Raw genomic sequence first — 11,181 nt, forward strand, 5'->3', positions numbered from 1 at the left:
AGAAGAACAAAATCTCTTAACAGAAGATTAATAGACACTAAATATCTAACAAATAGATGCTTTAATAAGGCCAGATGTCTTTCAATTTTCTTATGAGAAATTCTCGGAGTGAGATTTCTGGTTTCCTTCGGATTGGCAGTTTTCCAAACACATCTCACTTGGTGTGACAATTAAAATCACAGGGTCATCTAGTTAAGTGATTAAAGCCCCAATTTAAGGCTATTCCTGGATATTGAGTTTGGTTTTGTTATTTATTAACTTAAAAGATTTACAAGTCTTGTCTTTACCCATTTAGCATTATATCTTTGGTTCATAAAAGGAAACTACGTTGTGAGGAGGAGAACTCAGTGCAGGGCTGTCTCCCATCCTCTGAGCTCTGCTACCTGCAGGCCAATGCTGTAGAATGAGATGATTACCCTCCTCAGAGGACTCTCCAGCACCACTTTTTCTCTTGGATCTCATTGCTTACAACCATCCAACCATTCTCTCTCCCTCTTCCTCCCTCTCTTCTCCCCTTCCGTCTCTATGTCTCTGTCTCTGCCCCCCCTCTGTGTGTGGGGGGGGGCGTGACCCTGGGGCCCATAGAGAGGGAGAATAAGATATGTGCCCACCATCCGGATCATGTTCTTAAGGCATCGCCAATTCTTTTGTAACCCCTTTCTCATGGGTTTATGATCAAATTTTTTACAGCATAAAACCACTATATTCTGATTAATTTATAAAGAGAGATGCCATGCAGGTGTTTTTAGGAGTCCACTCAAACACTTGCCCAGCCCCTGACCCTGTCTATCTCAGTGTCTTCTGTATAGTCAGGACTCTCTTTCACAGCTTGCTGGGAATTGAGCTCAAGGCCTATGGAAGAGCAGTCAGTGCTCTTAACCACTGAGACATCTCTCCAGCCAGCCCCCTCCCCCGCATATTTTTATTTTGTTTTACTTGTATAAATTTCTTCTGTTTGAACTTGTGCATTGGATGAGTCCGTTTGCAAGCCTGACACCACTTCAGCACCTCACTGAAACCCTTCCAGAGCTTAATGTCGCCCTGGTTCTGGGCATACTACAGAAAGCCGTCTCAGAGAGGCAAGGGCAGCCTAACTGCTGTTCTGATGGCTGGGCTCCCTGAGTCACATCTCATGGGCTCATCGCTACTCCCCAGGTGGAAGCCCTCAGTGATGGAGTGACTCCGTGGGTGTCCAACAGACACAGAGCCTACAGCACAGTAGCCGCAATGATTGGCATCTGGGCCATCAGGCCTGATTGCTTGCATGTAACAGCAGGCGAGCCAACTGCAGGTGGTGCAGACGCTGCAGCTGGTGGCTGAGCTGCAGGTGCTGGCTTGTGCTGGCTCTCATCTGAGGTGTCCAGCTGGTGGCTGAGCTGCAGGTGCTGGCTTGTGCTGGTTCTCATCTGAGGTGTCCAGCTGGCGGGGGGGGGGGGGTGTACAAAAAAAAATGTTGCATGTGTTAACATGTGGCATTCTGAGTGCCCATTCCTTGCCTAAGGTTGACTTTAAAAAGTTATTGGGCAGCTCACAAGCTTCTAATGCACGACTTCTGACACACTCAGATACAGACACATACACACACATATGTGCACACATGCTCAGACGCACACACACAGACACACACAACTAGGCTGAGTGTGGTACCACACATTTTTTTTTTTTATTCCAGAACTTAAGGAAGGTGGAGTTCTATGATTTCTGGCCATCCAGGACCATAAAATATGACTGTCTCAAGACAAACACAGACAGATAGACAGATAGACAGACAGACAGACAGACACAAACAACCTAAACAAAAAAACAAAATAGCAACAACAAAAACAACAGTATAATAGTTTAAAAAGACAAACATGAGGGAGGAGATAAAGAATGTACAGCAGTGAGTAAGTGGAATAAAAGCTAAAATACAAAGTGAAAGGGTCCCTAATATTGTAATAAAAAGAAGAAAGCAGAGCATGGGGGTGGGTGGGGGTTGGGAAGAAAAAGTTGGAGTTAACTTTTTAATTCCTTTTCTTCCTTCCTACCTTTCTTCCATTCTTTCTTTCTATCTAAAGATGTATTTATTTTTATTTATATAAGTACACTGTAGCTGTCTTCAGACACACTAGAAAAGGACATCTGATCCCATTACAGATGGTTGTGAGCCACCATGTGGTGGCTGGGATTTGAACTCAGGACCTCTGGAAGAGCAGTCAGTGCTCTAACCACTGAGCCATCGCTCCAGCCCAATCTCTTAATTTCTTTCGGTCTCTTCAAAACATGGATCCTGCAGGTTACATGCACGGAGCGGGCTGTCAGCCAAAACCATGGGCTCTTTTCTTTCCCATGCTTTGTGCTGATGCTGAGCATTTGGTTTGTACTGGATGAGTGTCCGGTGTTTCCCAGACCTGCCATCCTTTCAGTAGCTTCCTTCTTTGTACACCAGGGGCCTTGTCTGGCTACATGTAGTTTTATGGTCCTTGAGGCATGCAGTTTCTCTTCCTTTCCTAAGGGTAAGTCCAAGATGGAAGGTGTCTCTCAGGTGTGTTGAGAACATGGGAAGCCACCTCAGCACTAATGAAATCCATTAATATAGAAGACCTATTTTCAGTATCTCCTTGTGGTAGTCAATCTGCTGGAGGGACTGACACTGCAGCAGTGGATGACATGACAGGTAGGTGGCTCTAGAAGTTGATCTACTTGCTCACCTTGAGTTCAGGGTTAGTGAACTCCAATGTTCCTTTCGGTGTTAAGATCTTTTCCTGGCCACTGGGAGCAAGGCTATGCCCGTCACAGCTTGGTCCCGGGCCCACAGACAAGCACTAGGAGCACCTGGAATGTTAAACAGACAGGGTCCTTCCTTCAAGGGAATGAACGCAAAACTGTTCTCTGCCCAGAAGCCTGGGAGCGAACACGCTTACTAGCCTGGTGATTTTTGCAGTATCTGTGTGGTCAGAGAGACTTCACATCATGAGATTCTCCTCCTGACCCTTATCAGATTTTTTTTTTAAATCTTTCTCCAATCTTAAGGCTCTTTTTTTTACATTAGTTGTTGTGTGTTTCTAATTGTTAACATCTATGATTCTCTGTTCAGGAAATCAAGGATTAAATTCTATAGTCCCTCTTACAAATTCGCAGAGCTGTTGCTTTGAATATTTGTCTCTCCATCTTAGTAATTGCAGAAAATGCTTTGCCTTGGGAGACTGAGATGAACCCCTGCTTTTTCTCTTGCTCACTTATGGTCACCACTCCCTGGGCGTGGCAACGGACTTTGACCCTTCGCTTTTACTTAAAAGAAAAACTTTCTTACATTCTCTGACGGTTGAGCCCCATGTTGGACACCAGTTTTGAGGACTCTCTGCAACCTTCAGAAGACTGCAGAGATGATGATCCGCTGGAAGTAGCAAGAGGGCAGTTTACTTCAATATGACTTAATACCCGGTGTCAATTCACATTTCTGGAGTCTGACCCTGAGTAGTTTATTTCAGGTATATTTAAGCACAGCACACTTGGGTGAAAACTTTTCTGGTGATAAGTAACAACCTCATGTGCTCAACAAGGCATTCATAAAGCTCTTTTGAGAAACAAAGTAAGCTAAATAAAGATCTGATGGAGGTGGGTAGGGTGGTGGCACACACCTTTAATTCCAATACTCAGGAGGCAGTGGCTCGTGAAACTCTGTGAGTTCAAGGCCAGCCTGGTCTACAGAGTTCCAGGATAGCCCGGACTATACAGAGAGACCCTGCTTGAGTGGGGGTTGGGGAAGTGTGGGAGTGGGGACGGGTGGGTTGTATGTCGGATGTTTTTTGTGCACTGTGAAGTCACATCCTGATTTCTGGACTCAGTGATTTGGTTGCAGTCAGACCTTGGAATTATCATGAAGAATCTCCTGACAGCATTTTGTAAAAAACGTTGTTCTTCATCACCTTCTGATTTGCTAATTATAGAGATGAACAGTCAATAGGTAAGAAGGAGAGGAAAAGGCAGGACTTCTGGGCTCAGATTGAGAGAGAGAGACAGAGACAGAGGGAGAGAGAGGGGGGAGGAAGGAAGGGAGAGAGGGAGAGGGAGAGAAAGAGGGAGAAGGAAAAAGAGGGAGGAAGTGAGGGAGAGGGAGAGAAAGAGGGAGAGGGAAAGAGAGAGGGAGAGGGTAAGAGAGAGGGAGAGGGAAAGAGAGAGGGAGGGAGAGGACCAGAGAGTCACCATTGGGATATGGGTGAAGAAGGAGGTGTCAGGGAGAGACTAAAATGGCAGGCAATAGACCACATGGGCTGGGAAGTAGCCTAAGGGCAGTTAGAATAGCTGAGTATCTGCCCAGCTATAGTGCCTGAGGCTCTTAATAAATATAAAGGTCTCTGTGTCATTATTCAGAGCAAAGGAGGGCATAGAAAAAACCCCTTCTTATACAGTGCTGGGAGGAGACTGAGGAGGGGGGAAATTAGATGAGACTATATAAAATCTCTTTGTGAAGCACATATGACCCTTCCATAAAGATAGATTCTGTAGACTGAGAAAAACAAGTTTACGATAATGGCCTGGGGCTGTGTCTGGCGTGATAAATGGCCATGCAGAAAACTCAGAGGTCACCAGGCTCCAATCAGTGCATGTCTTCTGGGAAGCTTTCTAGGCAAATAACAGGTATTGAATTCCTTCCTTTGAAGGAACAATTCTGGGTTAGCATTCTAGGTTTCCCAATAGCTAGGGGTCCTCTTAGGGACTTCTGTGCCTGTGCCATGGAAGCTCCTTTGTCTACTTGGAACTGTCTGCTCATTTTTCATTCTCTTTCCTTTACCCGTGAGAACATGAAGGCAGCTTCTCGTCTACCATGTTACCTGGAAGCTTCCTTTTCAACACTCCTGTCTCAGGCTTGAGAGTGGGGGAGCCAGAGTTGAAGGAAAACACACTTTCAGAGGATGGCAGACTAACAAAGAAAGAAATGAGTTACCCAGGCAAACATCAGGACACAAATGTCTTTCCTGTGACCTGATCCAAGCGCTCCGCATGGGCCAAACACTTAAGCACATGAGTCTTGTGGGACAAACCCATACAAACCATACACACCAGTTACACTTCCCTCTCTCATTTTTTTCTCCACACCGTTCTCCTTGTCTTTCACTTTTCTTCCTAGTCTTTATACTAAGGGTATAGCCTTTTATTCTGTTTAACTTTCCTTTAAACCAATGCTAGTTAGTCAGAACACTAACTCATAGCTAGCTATTCTATATGGTTGTTCGTGTAACAGTTAACACAACTGCTAACAACATTAAGCACCACACCCCTGCCATACTATTAAACTCCAAGAGTGATTCATTCGAGGTCAGTACATAGCAGACCTGTGAGATTGGCATTACTTTATTATCAAGTTACAGTATGGTTGATTTGAGGTGTGGGCAAAGTCTAATCAAAGTTGCAGACCAGGCAAATGGCCACAGGGAGACTTCCTCATCTCACATTTAGTTGTGTTAACATGTGCTTTGGTGCTTCTCTACCTGATGGTAGAGAATAAAGGTCATGGGAGCTTCGGGCACCCCTATACCAAGCAAGAGCAATCCGATCATGATGGGAACTCATCTGCTGCTTAAAGCCATAAGGACTTTCCTAAAGACAGTAGGACTTCTCAGTGCCAGATTTGTTATCTTTGACTAATGAAGCATGGAAAGGGGAATTGAAAAGGGAGGAGAGAGAGAGAGAGAGAGAGAGAGAGAGAGAGAGAGAGAGATCAGATAGTCAGGAAAAAAGAAGGGACAAAGAGAGTGAGGAGGGGCCAAACATTCCCTTTTATAGCAAACCAGACCTACCTGACTATTGCCAGGTAACTGTTGGGTAGAGTCTAGAAGGAACACCAACATCTACATCATCACTAATCCTTTTAGGGCAAGTGATGGGGAGAGTCTATTGGAACTCCTCAAAGACAAGGAATCTGGAAATAATTCATGGTAATAGCAGTACTAAAAAAATGTCTGACCTTATAAACACAGATTTCTATAATAATAGAGTCAATAAGTTTCCTGAGTTCTGGAACAAGAGCTCCTAACATTGTAGGGGCAAAGATTATATTAAATGTATACATTAATTTTATTATGTATTTCAAATTTGGAAAATATATAGAAGTCTTAGAAACAGAAAGCATACCGGAAGCATGGTTAGAGATATAGCTAGATACAGGATGAACAGGCTGTGTGTTTTAGTTCCATAATAATCCAAGAAAGAGAGAGTGGGGGACAGAGACACAGAGAAGGAATACAACGAACAGAGTGCATGTGAGGGACCATTTTTGGTCTCCATTTTATAATAGGCAAAGAACTGAACACAGAGGAGTCCTAGCAAGAAATGGGGATCTGGATTTGATTACATTTCCGAGTATTAATTTTAGACGTTTGTGAAAAGCTAAAATCAGAATTCTGTTTACATCCTTCCACGATTCCCACTTGAAGTCATTATGTTACATAATAGTGGGGTCATTTTCACCGTGGTTGGGAAGGTGTAATTAAGAATCTGTCTCTCAAGAAAGGAAAGAAGAATTGGCTAGATGCCCTCCCCATCTGCTCAACAAGATTAGCCCTCACATTACAAACATTCTTTGTTTCTCCTGGGCTAGAATTTAAGACTGATTTAAACACAGTCCTGTCTGCTTGTTTCTTGATGAATAAAACATTTAAGAAGACAATGGTCTAGATCCTACTGACACTAATACATGTAGTTACAGGAGTGTATAGAAGAGGAGGTGGGGTACAGACAGGTGATGTGTAAAGTTAATTCTTAGTTTCTCCGGGGTCAGTTTAATCTGAAAATTCTAAATGCTCAACTCTGAATTTCCAGGCATATGGTATGCAGGGAGATAGCATATGGAATTGCAGACTAACCTATTTCATATGACACTTTGTCATTATCAAGAGACAGGTATGTGTGTATCTTTATTTCATGTTCTACAAAACACCACCTTCTAAGTTAGCTTCCTGTATCTTATCAGTGTCAGGAGTGGGTGGCCACAGACTGCCTCCTGTACTGGGACTCAGGTTCTTAAACATGAATACATTGATGCATATTTAAAATTTCCCCTTGTTTTTCAAAACCATCCATTATTTCTTTCATTTTTGTCTTTGTGTAGACTATATAGACTTATACTCCCAAAATGAAAAGGATAATAAAGGAATTGAGTGACTGAAATTAGAGTGCATAAGTAAAGCAGGAGTTGAGCAGTGGGGGCTCCCGTGAGCAGGCTGGCCTCAGGGCAGTCTTTTCATGCGAACCTCCCTCTTGTCTTCTAGGTCTTGGGTTCTTTAAGATGAAAGAACCTAAGACCTTGTTGTTACTTCTTTCCCCCCCCCTCTATCTTTTAAAAGGGCTGAGCTATTTTTTGCAGTAGATAGGATTGCACCTTAACTTGGAACTCTTGACTTCTCATCTTTTCCATTTAGAGAGTCCATTAAGAGCCGGCCCATTCCTTAGAACAAGGATGTCCAAATTTATAGTTTCTCTGGGTCACACTGGACAAAGGAAAATTGTTATGGGTCACAAAAATAGACAAACACCAATGAAATCTAGTAAGCTAAAAAAATTCTGTGTATAATTTTCATGATATCTATTGCCACAGATGAGTCCTGCCCCCCAAATCCTCATATGATGATCTTACGTATCATCCTGTTTAGAGAGTTTCAGAATTGTTCAGTAGTGGTCACCAAAAAAGGAAGCAAACGTATCTAAACAATAAAATGTCATTGGCTTTATTATAATTGTTATAATATAATTATATGTAATCTATTATAATTTATTGTAAAAAGGACAACACAGAATGGTCAGATAGTGGACTATTTGACACTGCATTTGATATGTGATGCAGCCACATGTGGTTGGGTGGAAGTGGTCACAGCTCTCAGTGAGTTCTTGAAGTGCTCAGCCAATGTTCCACAACTTCACTCTTAGTTGCTTCAGGCTTGAGAAGAGTTGCAGTAGTAGGTGTGATGGAAGCGATGATCAGAGAATGTTGTGACACGAAGTGAGAGATATGTGTTTCTGGGAAGACAAGACCTGTCACAGTCTAGGAAAGAAATGCAATCATTTTTTCTCCTCAAGTTAGATGGCTGGCAGCAAATGTAACTTTTATTCGTCTGGGTGATTTTTGTCTCTGAGGCTTATTGCCTCTGTCTGCCAACCTAGGCCTAGTCATGGAAGCTTCTAGCCTCCCTCCGTACGATGTTATTTAGGCTTAGAATGGTTGAGCCTCTGACACTTACTGCTGAGTAAACATACTCTTTCTTGTTCATTCTGATCAAGAGCTATTCTGGATCAAACTCTTCTTCAGTCTGACTGATTCAGTCTGGCTTCTCTCAGCTTCTCCTGAATGAATTTCTCTGGTTGGCCTCATACTAACTTTGGCGATCTGTTCTAATCTTCTGGCTCCTTCTCATTCTCTGGCTCGTTCTGTCTTCACCTGTGTCTAGCTTGTTCTCTCTCTGCAACCTGTCCCAGTAAAACTGCCTCCTTCCTCTAGTATCACGGATGCTAATTTTGTTCCCCCCCCCCAAAAAAAAACTGTTTGCAGGAGAGGGTCTGCAGTATCTTCTGGGAATCTGCCCCCAGTTGGTTCTGATTGGCAAATAAAGATGCCAGCAGCCAATAGCTGGGGCGAGAAGACAGAATTGGGATTTTAGGACCTTCCAGATTGCGACCAGGATTCCTCCTGGAAGAGGAGGCCTACCTTGCTTGAGGAGAGTGTGGAGGAGAGGAGAGACAGAGGCCACCATGGGGCAGAGAAGCAAGAAGCCCTGGACTCTGGGCAAAGAAAGCACAGCCCAGAGGGTGCCACAAATAGGTCTGGACTGGCCAAGATGGAACATAGAAGTTATTAAGTAGTAACTCAGAATCATCGGTGAGAGGTGAATTCTAGCAGAACAGAAGGTAGACAGTAGCCCAGCTATTGTGCCTATTAGGACATATCTAAATAGAAAGGTTGTGTGTGTCTTTCATCTGGGAACATAAACCACTGAGGTGGGAAACAACCCTGTGACCAGGCTTTATTAATAATTAATACAACAAATTCGTTACTTTGCCACTCAATTAACCATCACTTTCAAACTTGGGTGCTTCTTTCTACAAACTAATTTTGCCTTTATTGTTTGAGATTCAAGGTGTGTGCTAAGGGTGTATCTGAATTCCAGCCAGAGGGATTGAAAGTGTGTGCTAAGTGCTGAGCCACACTACAACTAGAAAAAGTCCTCCTCCCCCTCAATGAACAACAGGACGATCTTGGGGTTCACAGTGTGGTCAAATATCCTGCAATCACTGATTGCAGCTTTATACAGTCTGTTTATAATTGATAGGCAGCATATCTACATTGACTGAAAACAGTGTTGGAAATTTACCAAGATATTGTTTTTATTGGAATTTTGAAATATGTTTTAAATTCTTTAATTTTCAAATTTATTTGATGTCTTTGAGTGTTTTGGTTGCATGCATGCATGTGTACCACTTGTGGAGGTCAGAAGAGAACATCGGATCACCTGAAACTAGAGTTACAGATGGTTGTGTGGGTGCTGGGAATTGGACTCAGGTCCTTTTCAAGAAAAACAAATACTCTAAACTGCCTAGCCATCTCACCAACCCCTCAAATTCTTGCACCAAATAAATAAGCTGCATAATTTTTGCTGGAAATAAAAGCCCTGTTTCTTCAATGTACCAAAATGCAGAAAATTGTTTGCCTTAAGCTGAGGTTGCTATAATTTCATCTTCATTTGAAACCTTGTCATGTTTTGAAACATTGTATTACTAAGTTGGTTTTTTATCTGAAAGACAGTATTTAAGTGATGAGTGACACTCATTGTGAATGCTAAATCTGTTTGGTAGCTTTCATCATCACGTTCTAGAATAAATTCAGTTTTGAGACTATAAGCAACTTGATAGTATGTCTCAAGTAATAAAATCTGTTTATCATTTGGCTTTAACTTAGTCATCTTATTTTTGAAAAGTAAATGATGTTGTTTTAGTCAGTATCAATATTTTAAAAGTATTCCTGGGACTGGTAATGATTTAGTCCTTCATTCCATGAAAGCCTATGATTTTGACAATTTTCATAACTTACATTTGTAATGCTTTTGTGTATAAATTTCTTGATGTGATGTACAATGATACTCCACTAAGTATAAGTACAGGGTGGTTTCTGTATCATCTTCTATTAGTTTTACAAATGTGTCATTCTCTTACCTACCATTAGTGGGGTATCGACCATAACAGATATATTGACAGTGTACAAAGAAAATGGGTTTAACATACATTTTATTGTTCCATTTAAGTTTCCTGGTTTCTTAATTTCTTCTAAATAAACCATTTTTGAGTGACATTGCATTTGTAAAAAAGACCACTAATAAAAATGGCTAGTTGAGCCACATCTTTGTCACTGCTTTATTGCTCTGAAGAGACACCATGACCAAGGCCAATCATAAAGAAAAAGCACTAAATTGGGAGCTGGCTTACAGTTTCAGAGGTTAACGCACTGTCCTTGTGGTGGGGACTGTGGTGGCACACAAAAAGATATGGAGCTGGAGAAGTTGCTGAGAGCTCTACAGTCTGATCCATAGGTGGAAAAACTGGGTCTGGTGTGGGCTTTGGAAACCTCAAATCACACCCCCCAGTGACTCTTTCTTCAACAAGGCCACACCTCCTAATCCTTATAATCCTTTTAGACAGTTCTACTTCCGGATGTAACTTTAACTTTTTTCAAACCGTATTTTTAATGATGGTTCTTAAACACTTTAACCTTCCTGTAACCCACCACCCACCTGAGGTAGTGGGAAAGATAGGATACAAGGGAAGTGGACCTGTTTAGAAAGGTTCTTTGGAGCAAATCCTCTCTGTGGTGTCTGGAAATCAGTTCAGTTCACAGGCTGGCAGGGAGCGGCAGCTCCATCCATCGCAAACACCTCACATATACATCGGCAGTCCAGTTCTGTAGAGTCGGGTTAGCAACAGCAGTGACAGGAGCTAGCAGAGGCTGAGTCAACAGGAGGGACCAGCAAGAACACTGGAAGAAGTTCTTGGCTGTGCCTTTCTCAGAGAAGCAAAGATGCAAGAGCCAGCAAACCAAGCCAAGCTGAGCCCCCTCCCCCCAAATTCCATTATGCAAAAGTTTCATTATGTTTTATCTTGAATATTTTGTTGGGCAGCATTCATTGCTTCCTACATTGGACAGCCAGGCATCAGGCC

This window comes from Micromys minutus (assembly GCF_963924665.1).
Source record: "Micromys minutus genome assembly, chromosome: 3".
Lineage (NCBI taxonomy): Eukaryota > Metazoa > Chordata > Mammalia > Rodentia > Muridae > Micromys > Micromys minutus.